This window comes from Chenopodium album, chromosome 17, assembly GCF_948465745.1.
Source record: "Chenopodium album chromosome 17, dcCheAlbu1.1, whole genome shotgun sequence".
NCBI classification, from domain to species: domain Eukaryota; kingdom Viridiplantae; phylum Streptophyta; class Magnoliopsida; order Caryophyllales; family Amaranthaceae; genus Chenopodium; species Chenopodium album.
Genome location: NC_137850.1, coordinates 14,804,308 through 14,823,666, shown reverse-complemented (window position 1 = coordinate 14,823,666; position 19,359 = coordinate 14,804,308). Strand labels below are relative to the sequence as shown.

Below are 19,359 nucleotides of genomic sequence, written 5' to 3'. Positions count from 1 at the left end.
CAAGCGTTGACCTATGGAGCAGGACTGGCTTAACACGTGAGAGGTGCCGGTTCAGTAGGGTCTTTCATCTCACATTAAAAAAAAATTACACTCAAGTATTTCGTGTATTCTAATCAAATTGTGTAATTTTGTTACTCTCTTTTGTCCAATGATTTTGTTTACACTCTCCTCTTTAATATTTCATATGGCTTAAAGTTCTGTCTTGTGTTTCCTATTATCTCTTTTTCATTTTCCATTACTAAAAAGTTCGCTTTCATGCTGTAGGGAATATTTCAAGCATCGTACACTTGAGCCCCACTGTGATCATACACTTAAGCATGGTGGCATCCAAAGGGAAGGAAGCTAGAGCAAAAGAGTTGCCAATAAGTTTTAGGAACTTGTAAACCATTCACGAGGTGAAGGTTACACCCCTTCACGATCCAAGAGATCGTTAAATCCATAGTGGTCCTGAACCATGACTGGATATTCGGGGATAAAGGACAAATTCAACCTAAAACAGATTAAACTTGCCCTAAATAGGCCTCTACTTTATTCTTCTCATATTCATATGCTCTTTTCGATCAACATACAATCAATATATTAATCCTAAACCTGTTTAATCTATGTTGGTTGATATTAATGCACAAACAAATCTATCATTGACGATCACTTGAATTAAAATCATATTAGCCTAAATAAAATTATTAATTATCTTATTAGGCGTGATTTCAAGTACAAATTCCCTTTAAACCTGCAAAAGAGGGCGTGATCAAGCAATAATAATAATATCAAGCAACAAAATAATATTGATACAACAAATCATCATGATAATAATAATATTCTCATCAAAGCATAATAATATTAGCAAGATCCTAGGCATGATACTAACATGATTAATAACAAATCCTAGCATGTCACTAAACTATAAAAATCAAAGCTTTAATCCTAACATGATACTAGAAAAAATACATGATATAAGAAATATTAGCAACCTAATCATGATATTACAATGCAAAAAAGAACATCCTAACATGATACTAGAAATTAAAATGATCAAAACATGCTTTCTAAAGAAATATAGCAATGAAATTACTCACTTTGTTGCCTCGTATCTCTTTCTATCAAAACAATACACACGTTAGTAACTTCAATAAAAGTATTAAATCAAACAATTAATTTAAATAGGAAAATTTGCCAATTACTACCGCGTATTAATGTCATTTTGAAAATTACTACCGCGAATTAAAAATCTTGTGAGTTACTACCGCAAAAAATTTTAAAAATTTGATTTTACTTCCAAACTCCATTTTAGACCATTTATGGCATCACTATTTCCCTTTTACCCACGTTAAGCTCTTAGTTAACCATTTAAACTGCCCAAAAAAAGGAAAAATAAAATCTTCTCCTGAACCCATGGTTACCCAACTAATCTAACCCACATTTCCCTCCCACTTCCTCTCTTTGACCTTCTAACCTTCAAATTACATCGAAGAATAGTATGCAAAGTGAAATATATTCTACTCTAATCTGCAACAAATCTTAAACAAAGCTAAATTGACCAAAAATTTGAGCAGTGAAGGAAAAGGGAAGGACCACTAACGGAGGAGGACCGAAAAATAAAGAATTTACAGTACAATTTGATTAAAAAGTACCAAACCAAACCAAATCACATATTATACTTATTTGATAGCTTAATTCAATGAAAAATATAAAAGACCTATGTTAATCAACCAAAATCATAATCTATAAACCATAAAATGCAAAATCCCTAATATTTAAAACCCTAAAATTCGAAAACAATAAAAATAACTTTATGAGAAGCAAATTAAATGGCACTTTGAAGCAATTGAAGGATAGATGGGAAGAATTAGTGTGAATTTGGAGCAAGAAGCTTGGAAGGTTTTTACCAATGGTGAAGGAAAAGATCAATGAGAGAGAAAGAAAGGAAATGGGGGTTTTAGTTAAGTTAGTTAGTTGGGTTAGGGGGGGATTTTTTAATTTTTTTAAGTCGTTTTTATAATTAACCAACGTAGGTTTAGGGGAGAAAATGATGTCATAAATAGTCTAAAATGGAGTCTGGTAGTAAAATCAAATTTTTAAAATTTTTTACGATAGTAATTTACAAGATTTTTAATTCACGGTTGTAATTTTCAAAATGACTTTAATACGCGGTAGTAATTGGCAAATTTTCCATTTAAATAATTGAAATAGGGATTTGAGACCAAGCCCTCAGAAATTATCAACCTTTCACGTCTAGGGCGAAGGCAACTTCGAGCTTGGCTAGGTGTGTTTAAGTCTCGTGATGGACGTATGGTGTTTTTGAAAAGGCTAGGCTTAGAAAGAGAGAGAAAGAATAACCTTTTAGCTTTAGAGAGAGAAGGGAATAGATGATGATTGTTGATGAATGAAAACGAGGAATATCGACCCTATTTATAGAGAAAAATGACCGTAAACAATAGAAAAGATTCAGAATTTCAATCGGAGTAAAACTGGTTCTGTCGCGACGCGACAGGGCCAGCGATAGGCCTGTTGCAACGTGATAGGTTTTTCGTAGCGCGATAATGCTGAATGATAAATTTTCGTACGAAGTCCGTTTTCCAATGTAATTGGGTTAATTTGAGTCCGTACTTATCTCTAATTAAAATCAGATTTTATCTTTTAAAACACTTAAATTATTCCAAATAAAATCCTTTATCTTTTCAAAATCAAACAAAAATATAATTTATAATCCTAATCCCATTAGAACATAAAATAACCTTCTAGATTATTTTAGAAGATTAAAGTAATTCCTAATGACTTTAGGAATAATAATTAATGGACTCTCCACTTGATCATTGGGTCGCCCATAAAACTCATTTAAGATCCATTTAGTATTTTGTTCATAACTTCCTTGTTATAACTCGGAATTGGGCTTATAATATATCGTTGAAAAGCTCTTTTCAACCCCATCCAACTGCACAATTATTGGACCCTTATCATGGACCAAGCTAAACTGGATTGGAAGATTTTCATAAATAGAATACGAATTGGATTAATTTTGAAAACAGAAAGAACTATTTTAATAAAAACAGAGGGATTCACGAGACTCCTTTGCATTTCACCTTGTTCGATAATTAATGACGTGAAAAATACTCATCACAGGGTTTGGTTTTTGGGGAGACACAATCAGATGTCTACACATACATTCTCTCATCCAAATTGAATTCTGCCTTTTCAATAATACAAGTATAACAATAGATAATTGGAGAGTATGTTTTTTAAAAAACTTTGGCGTACCTTTACTCATACGGAGTAAAGTACTTGTTTTTTTCAAAAAACAAAATACAGATTTCTTGAAGCATTGCATTCTTACAAAAAAAAAAAATTGTATGCAATAATTTAAATAAGTGTTTCAAAGGCTACAAAAATATAAGAATAATATGTTTGTTTGACAAGGAAAATGGCGTGGCATGACATTTTGTCACTGAATTTGAAAATGAATTCCGGTGCAAACGGAGGGCACATTGTATCGCCGGTACATTTCCTAAAATTTCACACTACTCTCACTCAAAGATACTTTTGGGTGAGAGGTGAAGCCATATACACTTATGCCCAAAAGAGGAAGAAATGTGTTTAGCACTTTTGATATATATGTATATATAGTCTTTATGAAAGAGTTCCAAACAATATATAAACTATGCAAGGAACATATAAAAGCAAATGTAACCTCTCCAACAAGTGAATTAATCAGAATAAAGATGAAGATTAATCACCATAAACAACACATAATGAAGGGAGTTACAAAGGAAGAGGAAAACCCAATAGACATGTTGTTGAATGAATCTAGACATGAAAAAGTCTATTTCACAACCCACCTGTAGGAAAACATGGTAGGCCACAACTTAGTTGTAGAGTAAACTGATCAAGCTCCAGAATGAACATAAATCAACCAAGAAATTAAATATGACTTTTACTCTCTTTACTCTAACAATGTACGATTTTTACTACATTTCTTTTCCCAAATCACAATCAAATTTGTAGTTAGGAGTTGCAATATCATACTTAATTAGTTGTACGTGGTTAAAGATTATACGTACAAAATTATTTGCTGTTAGCAGTACCACCTTTTATATTATATGTGCATAATGGTATGTTGGTTGTCCCGAAAAAGGTATCACTAGGATTTTTACGTCCATATTTTTTTTATTATTTTATTTTTATTTTTTATATCAATTATTAAGTTTTTTTAAACATAGATATTATGTTAGTAATAGTTATGTCCCATCTTTTGTTAAGGAGTACTTCCTAGACGAGTTAAATTTTTAACTCAAGCCTCTTTTGACTAGAACTAGGCACGCATCACTCTAACTAAGCACTAGTCAATATTATAAAATTAAAAATTTGCAATCATATATAATAAAAAACCAAGGAAGTACTTCCTCCGTTTTTTTAGTTGATAGAATTTGAATTTTGCACTATTCACAAACTATACTCTAATTAGCTTTTGTGATTCATAGCTATGATAAAACATAGTAATGTGGGATCTGTTTTGAATCTTATCAATTTAATTTTATTAATATCTATTTTTTTTTTATAATTTTACAATATCGATATTTATAGATATTAATCATTAAAATAGTGCGTTGACAAGCGTGATAATAGAAATGTGTCAACTAAAAAATTAGAGGTAGTATATTGCAATAAGCCAATAAGGGATAGGGAGGGTCCTTATCAAAAAAATAAGGGGGGGGGGGAAGGGGTTAGGAAGGAGTTTATTTCTTACAAGAATTTTTTTCATATAAAACAAGAAAGTTTTAATTACAAAATGACACATTGCCTCGTGAGTTAATGAGCCTATTTAAGCCATTGAATGAAAACCTACAATAATTGAGCTTCTTAATGAATTTTCACATGTGACCCTTAATCATTCATGCTATAAATTTGTGACACAGCGTAGGCATATCAACACAACGTCCAAAAGATGCAATTGCTTACAATTAATAGTGATTTATATAACACAATTGTCATAGCTACTAAGTATGTAGCATTTTTCCTAGCCACGTACTACACTCTTAAGCATACAATCCTACGCTACAATCTCAAGATCAAACTACCACCAAGCCCTTTTCTCTCTTTCCCCGTCATTGGCACCTCTACCTCTTGAAGAAGCCCCTCCACCGTTCTCTAGCTCATTTGGCCACCCAATATGGTCCAATTCTCTATCTCAAGTTTGGAATTCGGCACGTTGTGCTTGTGTCATCCCCTTCTATTGTGGAGGAGTGCTTAGTCCGGAATGATGTTTTTGTGAACCGGCCTAAGCTCCTCTCTGGAAAGTACAACGGAAATAACTTCACAACTATTGCATGGGGCCCATTGGAAAAACTTACGTAGGATTGCAGCCGTTGAGATTCCATCTCCTAAACGATTGCAAATCCTATCAGGGATTCGAGCCAATGTGGCCCGATCCTTTATCCATAGGGTTATGAAGTTACAAAGTAGTAGTGTAGATGATGTGGTGGAAATGAAGTCGGCTTTATTTTGGCTTACCTTAGACAACATGATGAAGTTGGTACTAGGTAAGAGTAACTTTGAAGAGGGAGATGAAGGGATAGGATGTTTTAGAAGGTTTGAGGAACTAGTAAAGCAAAGTTTTAATAGGAGTGGGGTTTCAAATTTAGAAGATTTCTTGCCTATCTTAAAGTTTCTTAAGGTGTTTTATTAGTCAAACGAGAACATCCTAAAGACGATCAAAGAAGAATGCAATGAGATCGTGAAATTAATGTTAAAAGAGCATAGGAAAATGGAGGAGAAAGGAAGATTAACTGAGGATAGAAAGAGGTCAATGTTGCATGTTTTGTTGTCCTTACAAAAAAAGGATCCTCCATATTATACAAATGACTTGATACGATACTTCATCTTGGTAAGGCTCTTGTACTTTCTTTTCTGTTTTTTTTTTTTTTTCACAAATTTCGGAAAGAGTTTAATACTAGTATAAATATTTGTATTTTATTTTTAGAGTTAACTGAAAACCCAGAAATTATTAATTAAGGCGGACTTTCGTTAAATTATTTTTAAAATGGATTAAATTTACCTTTATATACTATAAAAGTTAACATTTTTCTTATATAAATTTTACTCTTAGAAAAAACTTATAATGTATTAGATTAATCATATTAACTTTTATAACATGTATTCATTAGAAAATACACATTAAAATACAATCAAAATCATTACAATTTAAAGTTACCCTAACCTTATAGGAGGTTAAAGTTACCATACAAATTGTTAAAACTACCCTCACCCCTAGAAAAATCGATTTAACGTAATTTCGCTTTATACAATACTTATAACTTACAATAATTTAAAGTTATCCGAATACTCAGTAAATAATAAAACTATACATTTTGTATGGATAAAGTTATTCTTTTGTATTAGAATTTTGCATCGTAAAAGTACTCCTCATGTGATAAAAAAGACAAGCGTCACAACATACTATAAAACTCCAAAGTAAGTTAAGTTACCTTACAATGGGGTGAACAATTTATTGTAAAATTATTGTACACAGTGTGTATCCAAAATTTCTTGTACTCTATTATTTTTAATATTTATTATTATTAAAACTTCAAGACAATGAGTGGCGTTCCGCATGTGTAACTTTTTTCATTTTGCCACATCATATTTCTTCAACTTATAAACTTGTCACGTAAGCGATTATATGTTAATGATGTATCAATTATTAGTAAAAAGAAAAAAATCTCCCGATTCAAAGTTTGTAAATGACATTATTTATGATGGTCTTAATTAAGAATTGAACAATTATATTGTTATTGAATTGCTTGAATTGGAGCAGTATGTAAAGATTGTAACCGATGATCAATTGTCAATCAATTGGAGTTCTACAATTGATTAATAATGAATGGGTGAGTAATTATTGAGTAATTATTGAGTAATTAGTCAATAAATTTATCCCTATAAATAATAAAACCCATAGTATAATTGTTGGAAATGATTTACTGACCCTCTTGGAACAAGTTTTTTGGGTGAGGTTTTTTTTATCTCTTATTTGTTTACAACCTTATTTGCCTATGACATGCAATAGGTTTATCATATTCATGTTTCTATACATTTATCAATGCAAAAAAACTTTAGTGTATATTGGCTATAATAATTGCGTAATAATATGTATGAATTAGCTATAGAGTATATTTTAGTCTCAAATTCCATTGACTAGCTCAATAGCTAATTGGATGTAAAATATTCATATAAAGCTTTCAAGGTTAGTGTATAAACTTCACTATATGTATTATACTATGTAGCTAAATGCTTATTATTATCACTATTGGTCTTATTTTGTAGGTACTATTAGTACATCAAAACAAATTGACGGGATGGTAGAGATGTATTAAAGAGTCAAATCACAAATTTAGGTTTAATTTGAAAAATATAACATTAAAGTACATCACTATGACTCACAGTTGTAAACGATTCAATAAATGATTGTTTAATCATGTATTTTTTTTTAAGTGTTCATTTGTGAACAAAGCTAACATTTATTCTCACTTGTAAGCAAGGGTGAATCTACCTCATCAGCCACCATTTTGTATATAGCATTACATTATAAGTCTTGATGAAATATACAACCTTAAAATTATTATATACATATAATGACCCGAGGTATCGCCTCGGCCATACACTAGCTTTATCTTAAAACAACATGTTAATTTTTGTTGTTAATCTTGTTATATTGGTAAATAAGCTTGATTTAGGGCTTATTTACTATAAGTGTACGATAATGTATAAAGAAAAAATGTATCTAGCGGGACTTTGTTAGATTCGTAATAATGTGTATTTTATTAATATATAATTTTCATAACTTTTTGGGAAATTATCTTTGGTAACACTAATTTTTTATTTTCTTAGTGGTAAATTGTAAAAACTCTTATTATCTTTGATAAACTTTATCTAGTTATAATTATTCATTAGTGAACTTAATGAAACAATTTAGTGAACACTTAACTATGGCTAACATTTTTTTTAAAATAAAAAAAAAATTGAAATTCCTAAAATGTCCTAATTTAATACACTCAAATTTCTAAAATGACCTCACTCAAACCCAACCTATCAACATCATGATCATCATTTTCATCCCTCTCTCTCTTTCTTCATCCTTACCTTTCTCACTTTTTGAACAAGCTCCACCCAATCACCACCAGCCACCTCTCCCCCACCTCCACCCATGCCGGCGCCCACGCCCAGCCCCTCCCTTGTCGGTGCACCGACCTTCCCCACCCCTGCCGCATATCTCCTCCCCCTTGAACCACCACCCTCTCAAACAATCCCTCAAATCCTCAATTTATGCAAGTCCTCCTTCAAAGTGTTATAATATTCTTGATGTTGTTAAAATTATTGTTGTAATTGATTTTTGCAATTCTACTACCATGAATAATGAAAGCCTGATTGATTTTTACAATTCTCCTTCAAATTGATTTTTACATCCTTTACTTTGGACTTGCACATAAAAATGATGGTTTTATTTGAACTTATTTTTTTCTAATTTGATCTAATCTAAACTTACATTTTCTAATATGATTTGAACTTATTATTTCTAAAATAAATAAAAATAAGTTAAACTAAAAAAATGTATAAGGTATTAAAGTATTATCACAAGGGAAGGTTCTATATAAACCCGGTGTACAATAATTAATGTACATTAGTAAAATTAATTACCCTAAAATGACCAAAAGTTACCCCTAACATAAATAAATGTCACTTTTTTTAGAAGATTTTCCTTTTAAAAAGAAGAAAAATAAATCTGATCCCAACATGTAAAAGTAATCATACTATCCTACCTCATAAACCCTAATTTTAAACCTTATATGAACAACTCGTCTTGTGTGTGGCTTGCCACACCGTGTGGCCACTTATAAAAGAACAAAATAATCCCTATAAAACTAACCAAGTAATATATACTTGTAATAATGACCGAGTAACCCCTATAGCACTGACCAAGTAACTCCTTCAACACTGACCAAGTAACCCTATTACACTTGATTTGGGTGTTTTTGTCCCTCGGGAGAGTTACGTCACCAAGACTGGTCCGGTGCGGTCTGTACCTGCAAAACACGGAGACCTCGGTTGGTAGGAGCTCCGCCTCCGACGATCAAGTTAGAACGTGTAGGAGAATGTAAAGAGTGTGAAAAAGTAAAGTGAGATCTCCCAGATCAGGTGTTTTCTCTGATGAGAGAGAGTATAGGGTAGTGTAATAAATGAACGTGTCCCCAAAATGGGGAAAATATCCCTATTTATAGGGTCACGGGAATACGTGATCATTAGGTCATTTTGACCGAAAGGGCTATGCTGTTTTGCGGCTTTCTCAGGAATTAGGCCTTGAAGGCCGCAATTCTAGTTGATATCTGAGGCTAACACATGTCAGTTGGTAAGTGGCCCAGGTTGGACCTGTCCAGGCTTGACACGTGTCCCTCTCTGATTGGGCTATGTCTCTAGGGTATTTTTACCCTAAACAGTTGCCCGTCACAGGGGTGACGTGGCCGGCTACCGGGCTCCTGTGACACGCCTCTCCCTGTGAGTGGTGAGCAGTAAAAAAACTGTTCACCTTCTGAGGTATGACGGGGATGCCCCCATTTCACCCTTCTATAAATAGATTTTACGACCACCCCCCCGCCTTTTCTCCCCCATCTTTGACCTTTTTCAAGTCTAGAGAGAGAAAGAGAGAACGTTTCTAGAGAGAGAGAGACTCTGATACTGCCTGTAGTGATTTCTCAAGTGTCCGCCTGCTTTTCCAACACACTCGACTGGTCACTGTCCGAGGCTGCTTTTAGAGTTTCAGATTTACACAAAAAGGTAACCACCTCTCCTCCCTTCCAGCTTTTTACATTTTTTTTGTTTGTATCCATTCGTTTTCAAATAAAATGGAATCTCCATCGACACACACGGCACTGCCTATGTCATTCAGCCGGTCTCCTGGTACGGCCGAGTCTAGAGCCGGGGATGCTTTTTTTGGACATTTTTGGACCTTCCTTGCTCATCCCCCAATCCCTCCGTCTTTGTGTCTATGCAGGACACGATGGCTAGAGTAAAACAAACGGCTACCAAGCCAAAGAGACGACACGCTCTACAAGTGCCCGCCGATGAAGTTACCCCGGTTGGGGAGCATGAGGGTTCAGATGAGCAAGAAGGATCCTCCCCGGGTGGCACCCCGACCACTCCCAGTGATGGGATCTTAAGGGAGTCAAGCGGCGAGGAATCTGCCTCTGTTAATAATTCAAAAGAGGATTTGGGCGGCGAAGAGGCCGCCGAAAGATCTAGATCAGAGTCTTCTAGCTCTGACCAAGAAGATGTTGCAGCTGACTATCAACAGCCGGCCAGGGGGCCGTCTGTGACCAATCCTACGTAAGCGGGTATGTCCCTTAAGGACATTGCTACCTTGGAGGGTAGCTTTCAAGCTTTCACAGATAAACACCCAATAGGGGTTGGCTGGGACATAGTAGTGCCGCCTGCGGAGGTAACGATGGCTTGGGAGGATGACATTGCCAATGCCGATACCTATTTCGGTTGCTACGAGGCTGTGATAAGAGCCAGCCTCCGCTTCCCCCTACATAGGGGAATAAAAAGAATTTTGAAGGGGTATGAGTTAGGCGTCTGACAACTCACCCCTAATTCATGGATTAACATTTTATGTTATATAGCTGCCTGTGAGTTCCAAGACCTTGAGCCTAGCTTTGAGGCCTTTGCTCACATGCATTACATGAGCCGAGCCCTAGGCGGATTTGGAGCATGGTACACTTTGACAACGCATCCGTAGTATATGATGACGTTGGACAAGCCTTTGAAGTGGACCGGCTGGAAGGAGAAGTTTTAATTGATCTCCTCGCCCTCTTCAGGCCACAACCAATTTCTTCGCCGGTACAATAAGGATCCGGCTCTGTTTGGAAAGAAATGCGCCCTTCCTCGCATTCCGTCTAAGGCTTGGGAGGAAATAATAGAGCCAGGATTTTTTGAGACCACCATCGAACCTTTGGATGATGGGACTCACATAATTATGCCCAAAGATTGGATACCCCACCCGGACTTTTCTGAAAGATGAGGCGTTTCTCTCCGCATCTTAGCACCATGTTTGAGAGACGTATGTAATTTATTCCGGCTGCTATCTTTCTTATGTTTATTTTTTAGCTAACTTGTTGTAAAGTTACTAACTAGCTGGTTTTCGTTTGCAGAAGAGGATTTGAAAATGGTGGATACTAACAAGACACCTGCCAAGCCGGCGGCTCAACTAAGGAAAGAGCAGTTGCAACGAAAGAAGGCGGCTTTGGACGCCAAGCAAGACGGGGTAAGGCACGCCTGCCATGCTTCCTTGTAATTTTTCATTTTATTTTAATATCCCGTCTGTAACTCCTTTGCTGGGTTTTACAGAGTGGCAGCAAGCCCATCCCCCGCTCCATCAGCAAGATGTTCAAGCGGCCTGGGGATGAGTTAAAGAAGACCCCGGCTAAGGTGGGGAGACAAAACCCACCCCGACCAACTTCTTCAGCTTAGCCGAACCTTACACACCCCACAACCGGTGGAAAGGGATCGGCTGGACTTAAGGCCTTGAGCGAAAGCTCAGGGCCGACTGCGAAATTGTCGGACACCCCTACGGCATCGAAGAGTGGCAAGCCACTCGATGCTGCAACCGGTAATGCAGTGGTTGGGGAAAGGGGATCTTCCCAACCTAAAGACAAAGGTAAGAATAAATGCTTTGAACCCCCATGGAAGCTTGACTTCATGAGAGTCAAGACTCGAGTGAGCCCGTCTGGAAATTCACTTAGCAGCCAGCATAACTTAGGTGCCGTCTATGCTGCCCTCTCACCAAGTACTTCTTGTGGTGCAGATGCGTCCAGCAGCCGGCCTAACGTCCAACAATACGCCAAGCGGATGCTTAAGACCCTCACTAGGTCAGAGAAGGAGAAAGTGCCTGGGCAGCATGTGGTAAACTTCGACCAGATCCTGGCCTTGCTAGCTGAGGTAACTTAGAATTTATTTTAAGTAATTTACTCTTCTTGTTCGAATTCTAACTTGCCGTCTGTATTATACAGACGATGCTAAGGGTGGATGGGCTCAAGGTCCCGTTCAGGAGGAAGCAAGAAGAGGTAAATGATGTTAAATAAAGGGTCGGAGCTGCTCTCAACTCTACTCAATATCAAAATACAATGAGTGAAATAGAAATTAAAGCTCAAGAGTTGAAATAGGAGGAGCTGTTCAAGTCCCTAATGGCTGCTGTTGATGAGGACAACACCAAATTCACCAACTTAGAGCTGGAGCTAAAAAATGCCAAGTCTGAATTGAAGGCTTTGGAGGCGGCGGACAAGGAGAACCTCCAGCTAAAGGAAGAGAACAGCCGGCTCAAGGTGGAGATGGTTGAAATGAGGAACAACCACCAAGCGGAGTTGTCCAAAGAGCAAGACCAGCTGTCACTGAGAATGAGAGAGACACTGAGGCCCGCCTGAGGATGGCTTGGGATCTTGCTCACCTAGGATCGAACTTTGAGTATCTCCGGCTGAGGTATGAATATGCCACAAATGTGTATGATGCTAAGGTCTTGAAGGAGCAGGCATCGCCTCCATTCAAGGAGTGGGCCTTGAAACAAGGCATTGAGATTTCTTCTGATGAACAGGATGAGAAGGCGAGGGATTAGACTGATTATGCCCTTGCTCAGCAAACCAAAGAAAACCTCTCAACAGGCCAAGACCAGCTTGAGTAGACTCAGCAACCTTTGCTCAGCTAACCTTGGGTTTTTCTGCGGCAGTATGCCAAACTTATTTTCTCCGGCTTGCGTGCCGTGTATTTGTGTACTTTACCGACTAAGGAGTCGGGTAACAATTTCTTCCTTTTGTCCGGATGCTAATCCGATTTACATTATCACCCGGCCTTTTTGGTCGGGGTTTGAATTTATGAAATATGCCGATTGAGTCGATTTTGTTCAATTTGTTTCAATTTTTTCATACATATATACTTGAACTTTTGCAATTTTGCCTAACTCTGAAATAGCATGCGGCACATGATACCCCGGCTGTACTTGCCCCTGGGCGGCTGTGTGATTGGTTTCCAAGCTTGCTGATTGATTAACTTGGGAACTTTTGATACTTTAAAGAGTATGAGACGTTCCTAAGTCAATAAATTACAGTAGTGATTGCCCCAAACCAAGTACACAACCGTCCAAGAATTCAAGATGGTAGCCGTCAGCCTAGGTGGGGAATTAGTTGTACTCAACTTCTTCTCCCCCGTCTGGGGTACTTGCAATCCAATTACGCTCAATGTCCTTTTCCCCCATTGGGAGGACTTGCATAATTTCAAAAAATAATCTAAGTTAAAACTTCGGCCAGTAATCGGCTGATGTCCTTGAACATCCGGTTTTGGTAAACTTGACTTAGATTGAACTCTTCAAGTGTCCCAGCTTCAGCTTTGACCGCCTGAAGGTATTTGATCATTGCAGGATGAGTGGCTTCATAGTCACAATGGTATTAGCTAACGACCAACTAAGAGTTAGAGTAGGTGTCAATTTTTGTTGCCCCTGCCGCCTTGCACATGCGGATGTTGGCTAGCAGGGCTTCATATCCTGCCTCATTGTTTGAGGCCTGGAACTTGAACCGTAGTGCATACTCATATTTGTACCCTTTAGGAGACTGACAGATTTTTGCACCACAGCTGTTCATAGTAGAGCTCCCTTCTACAAACACTTTCCAAACTTGATCAGGATTATCCGGAGCAACTGGCCTTGTCATTTCGACAATGAAGTCGGCAAACGCCTGACCCTTCACTGCATTTATTGGTTCGTAAGTGATTTTAAGACTTTGCATTTCAATAGCCCACTTGAGCATTCTACCGGATGACTCTAAGGTTGTCATTGGCTGCTTGAGAGGTTGATCTGTGTAGATCACCACCGGATGTGCCAAGAAGTAAGGTTTCAACTTCTTAACAGCCATGTAGAGTGCAAGGCTAAATTTTTCAACCATGGGGTATCGGAGTTCAGCATTTCTGAGGACATGGTTAATGAAATAGATCGGGAGCTGAATGCCGTCTCTCTCAGCAAGGAGAACAACACTAAGGGCATGATCTGAGACGGCTAAATACATGTAAAGCGTCTCTTTGGACAGAGGGCTAACAAGCCTTGGCAAAGAGTGTAAGCGTTCTTTTAATTTTTGAAAGGCCGCCTCAGCATCATCTCCCTATTCAAACCTTGTCTTCTTCGTGATTTCTTGGAAGAAATAGAGACACTTGTCACCTGACCAGCTGAGAAATCTTTCTAGTGCCCCCAGGCAACCGGTGAGCTTCTGAACTTCCTTGACAGTGCGGGGTGACCTCATATCAATTACCGCCTGTATCTTTCCGGGGTTAGCCTCTATCCCCCTTTGATGAATCAGGAATCCGAGGAACTTCCCAGACTCAACACCAAAGACACATTTCTTGGGATTTAACATGACCTTATACCGCATAAGTGTGGTGAAGGTTTCTCAGAGATCAGCGAGGTGATCTGTTTGTAGCTTAGATTTGACTATGATGTCATCAATGTACACCTCTTCATTCCTCCTAGTCTGATTAATGAAGACAGTATTAATCATCCGTTGGAAAGTAGCAGGCACATTCTTCAAGCCAAACGACATCACAGTATAACAAAATAACCCCTGATCAGTGACGAAGGCCATCTTCTCTTGATCTTTTTTCCACAGGAGTATCTGATGGAAGCTTGAGTAGGCATCTATAAAACTCATCAAGGCATGCCCGACTGTCTATCTTTAGAAGCAGGGATGCCTTGTTCAAGTCAGTGTAATCTACACACATGCGCCAGGTGTCATTCGGCTGCTTTTCAAGCTCTACGTTTGCAAACCAATCAAGGAAGTTACACGGCCGAATGAACCCAGCGTCTAACAGCTTTTTGACTTCGGCAGCTGCCACCTGACTTCTTTCCTCGTCGTGATTTCTTTTCTTTTGTCGGATGGGATTCTTTTTAGGATCCACGGCGAGTTTGTGGACAGCGAGATCCGGGCTGATGCCTGGCATATCTTCCACTTCAAAGGCAAAAATGTGTTTGAATTCTTTTAGCTGAGGGTGCAAGTCTGCACCCATCCTTTCAAAGGAAATGTCCCCACCTTAACAATTCGCTCTAGGTGGCTGTCGTCCAGAGCAATATCAATATGATCACCAGCCGGTTGGGGATGGAGTTCATCTGACCGTTCCTCGGTTAGTGATTGCTATTTCTTTTCTTTCTTCACCTCCACTAGCTGATCAGCTTTTCTTTTCTTTCCGGCTGTTGGTGGGGCTGGGTCAGAGTCCTTGACTTCGTCAAGGTCTACTAGCTCCATCCCCTGTCCAGCTGCTGCGGCCGTGGGTTTGACGTCTAAGAGGTAACACTCTCTAGCCGTCTTTTGATCCCCGTTCAGGGAGCCAACAGAGCCATCATCCCTTTCATATGTGAGTAGTATGAGGGATGGGATGATGACGGCCTTGCACTCGTTTAGAGTGGGTCGGCCCAGAATGAGGTTATAAGCGGTCAGCTCTTCAACCACCAGAAATTGGACGGTCATGTGCCGCCCTTTGCCCTTTTCTCCTAGCCGGATGGGCAGATCAACCTTACCGACTGGGTGCACGACCCCTCCCCCAAAACCAACAAGTGGATGGGAGACCTTGTGCATGCTGTCTGCCTTGTACTTGAGCTTGACAGGCACTTGTAGCTGATGATGTCAGACGAGCTACCAATGTCTATAAGGATTCGACCAACCAACTGGTTGGCGACCTTACATTCAATGACAACCGGGTCGTCATACGGCCGGCGGACCTTACCTTGATCCTTCTTAGTAGTGAGGACGCTAGGAAAAGTACCACTAGCAAACGCCTGTCCATCATCAACAGAATGGATCATCTTCTTTAGATGATCCTTAGTGCCCCGGATGGTCGGGCCACCACTTATGAATCCGCCTGCTATGGTGTAGACCGGCTCCTTGTCAGTGTCCGAACTACTAGTAGAGTGGACAGTCTTGGACTACTGTCCTGGATTCGTCTTAACAGTCGCTTTAGACTTCAAGACATAGGATTTTAGCACCCCCTTGTTAGCCAGACGGTTCAATATCTGCTTGAGACATAGCAGTCGTTGGTGTCATGGCTGACTTCCTCATGGAAGTGATAGTATTTATTCTTGTTTTGTGACTGGACGGAACTCTTCATTGGATTCGTCTTCTCAATGGTCAGCCGGTCCTTTATCTCCATGAGGATGGAGTAGCAATCTTTATTAAACTTGTACCTTAGGACATACGGTTTGAATTCTTTCTTTTTCTTTTTGGACAGCTGACCAGGCTCATCAACCGCCCAAACTTCTTTTCTCTTTTTGCTCTCTTCAACTTTCTGAGCTGGCTAAGCAAACCGACTCTCTTTTTGTTTGTCAGAATTTTTAGAGTCTTACTCATGGCTGGACGAGCAGAGGTCGGTGGCTTGAATAAAGCTCTCCGCCCCTATCAACGCCTCTTGATGGGTGAAAACCCTCTTTCTGACAAGGTCACACATAAAAGTTGACCCATCCTTCAGACCCTTAAAGAAGTCTGTATAAGCTACCTCATCAGATAGTCCTTGTATTTGGATTCTCACTAGATTGAACCGCCTGACGTAGATGTGGAGTCCTTCTCTCTCTCCTTGCCATATGGTACTCACGTCGAGACTTGTTTTCTTGGCAGGGATGTTCATCGAGGAGTTGGAGGCAAACAGGAAGGCAAGCCTCCTAAAGCTATTAATGCATCCAGCTGGTAGGTTGCCAAACCATTGTTGGGCTATATCCTTCAAGGTAGCCGGGAAGCATCAGCACCACATAGCGTCCTCCAACCCTTGCATGTGCATAAGGTTGGTGTAGACCATAAGGTGATCTTTAGGGTTGGTGGTACCATCATAGGCACCAACCAACACATTCTTTACCTTGGCCGGCTGTGTCGCCTCGGTTATCTCCTTGGTGAACGCAGAAGTTTGTTCACCAAGTTTAAGCAAATGGAGCTGCTAGGCTAAGGGTTGGACATTATATGCCGCCTTTCCCTTAAAGAGGGTCCATTGCATGAAAGGAGTGGTGTACTGCCCATATGGCAACTGAGGCACATATGGGACTGACTCGATCATCTGAGCGCCAGTATGGACGGACTTGCCGCCTGAATGGCTCTCATGCAAAGATTAAGAATTCCTTGCGGATGTATTTTTGAAGCTGTCTAGAAAGCTCAATGTAAAGGCTGATTCAGACATCTGTTGGCTCCGGTTGTGCTTGATGATGTGTCGAGCATCGGAGTAGGTTTCTTGCTGCCATCCAGCTGAACAGCCCGGATGACCTTCCTTTTGCCCGTTTGGGGCAAAAGGACCTTGGTCCAGTCAATGGCAGGCGTAGTCTTCTCCTTTGGATGTGGAGTAGGCTGCCTATCTCTGACTGAATTTCTCCTCTTAGCTTGAGGAGTCTTCTTGGCCGACTAACCCTTGCTAGGACCAACCGTCCTTTTGTTGATCAGGTCCTTGATTTCACCCATGAAACTTGTCAAGAATTTCATGAGTTCGTCTCTGGTTATTGGAGCCTGACCGCCTGCCGCTTGGGTGTTACCAGGCGGTGGTCCAGTAATCTTGCTAGTACCAACTTCATTGTTAGGTCGTTCCAGCTTATCTCTAGAATGGATGTGCTTAGAGAGGAGTGACCCATCAAGGCCCACTCAAGTTTCGACTTCACAGTCATTGTCTGTATCATGGTTTGAGTAGACCACCCCATCGGCTTCAGGCCGGTTGGGTTCAGGTGGCGGTACAGACTCTTGAACAATCTTAGAGGTACTCTCCCCATAGACGGCGCCAAATATTTTGGGTGTTTTTGTCCCTCAGGAGAGTTACGTCACCAAGACTGGTCCGGTGCGGTCCGTACCTGCTAAACACGGAGACTCCGATTAGTAGGAGCTCCGCCTCCGACGATCAAGTTAGAACGTGTAGGAGAATGTAAAGAGTGCGGAAAAGTAAAGTGAGATCTTCTCGGATTCCGAGATCAGGTGTTTTCTCTGATGAGAGAGAGTGTAGGGTAGTGTAATAAATGAACGTGTCCCCAAAATGGGGAAAATCTCCCTATTTATAGGGTCATGGGAATACGTGCTCATTAGTTCATTCTGACCTAATAGGCTGCGCCGTTTTGCGGCTTTCTCGGGAATTGGGCCTTGAAGGCCGCAATTCTAGTTGATATTTGAGGCTGACACGTGTCAGCTGGTAAGTGGCTCAAGTTGGACCTATCCAGGCTTGACACATGTCCCTCTCTGATTGGGCCACATGTCTAGGGTATTTTTACCCTAAACAACATTCACGAAGTAACCCCTATGATGTCTGGCCACACGGTGTGGCCAGCTACATAAAAGAATTTGTGCTACACGAAAAATATAACATGTTTAAAGTTAGCCTCAAAGTAGGTTATAAATTAATCTAAAATTGTTTGATGTACATGCATATTATTTTACACTTTATTGCGAATTTGTTATCACAAAAGATATCATGTAAGTTACTTATGCATGTCACATCTTATACATAGGGCCTCTTCCAAGCTGGAACAGATACTTCAGTAGCAACTTTAGCATGGGCGTTTTCGCTCCTTCTCAACAATCCTGAAACCTTCAAGAAAGCACAATCCGAGATCAACTCAAAAGTAGGACCCAACGTTTAGTAGAATAATTTGATAAGAGCAACCTCCCTTATATCCAATGCATCGTGAACGAAACATTGAGAATGTACCCTGCCGAACCTTTAGGGCTACCTCGAGAATCTATAAGTGATTCCCGAGTAGGAGGCTACATCATACCACAGGGCTCAATGCTCGTGTGTAACATATGGGCGATACATAATGATCCAAGTATATGGGATGAACCACGAAAATTCAAGCCAGAGAGATTTGAGGGAGTTGATAGGAATATGTTAGGGTGCAAGTTTATACCTTTTGGTATCGGGAGAAGGGTTTGCCCAGGGGAACATTTGGCTAGTAAGGTAGTTTGGTTAGCTATCGCGACAATGATCCAGTGTTTCGAATGGAGTCGTGTTAGCCATGAATTAAGTGATATGAAGGAAGCCGGAGGTGTTACCATGACCAAGCTTCACCCTCTACAAGTTAAGTGTCACCCTCGAACTTGCATGATGGATCTCATTTCTCATCTTTGAAGTATATTATATACGAAGTAAGTATAGTATAGTGAATGTATATGTATATATTTTTCATCGCAATTACTTGAATAAAAATGAATCAAAGTCCTATGTGACTTTGTCTAACTAGCTTTTGCAAAACCTCTAATAAATTCAAATAAGTGTACTGAAAAAGGATACAAAAAAGAATGAAACAGACTCAGATGAATATACTATTGTAATATATAT

General features: G+C 39.3%; 1 pseudogene; it reads left to right on the top strand.

Annotated features, from left to right (window-relative positions):
- Positions 1-4,925: 4,925 nt before the first annotated feature.
- Positions 4,926-19,149, top strand: LOC145587635 (cytochrome P450 81Q32-like; annotated as a pseudogene).
- Positions 19,150-19,359: the final 210 nt, after the last annotated feature.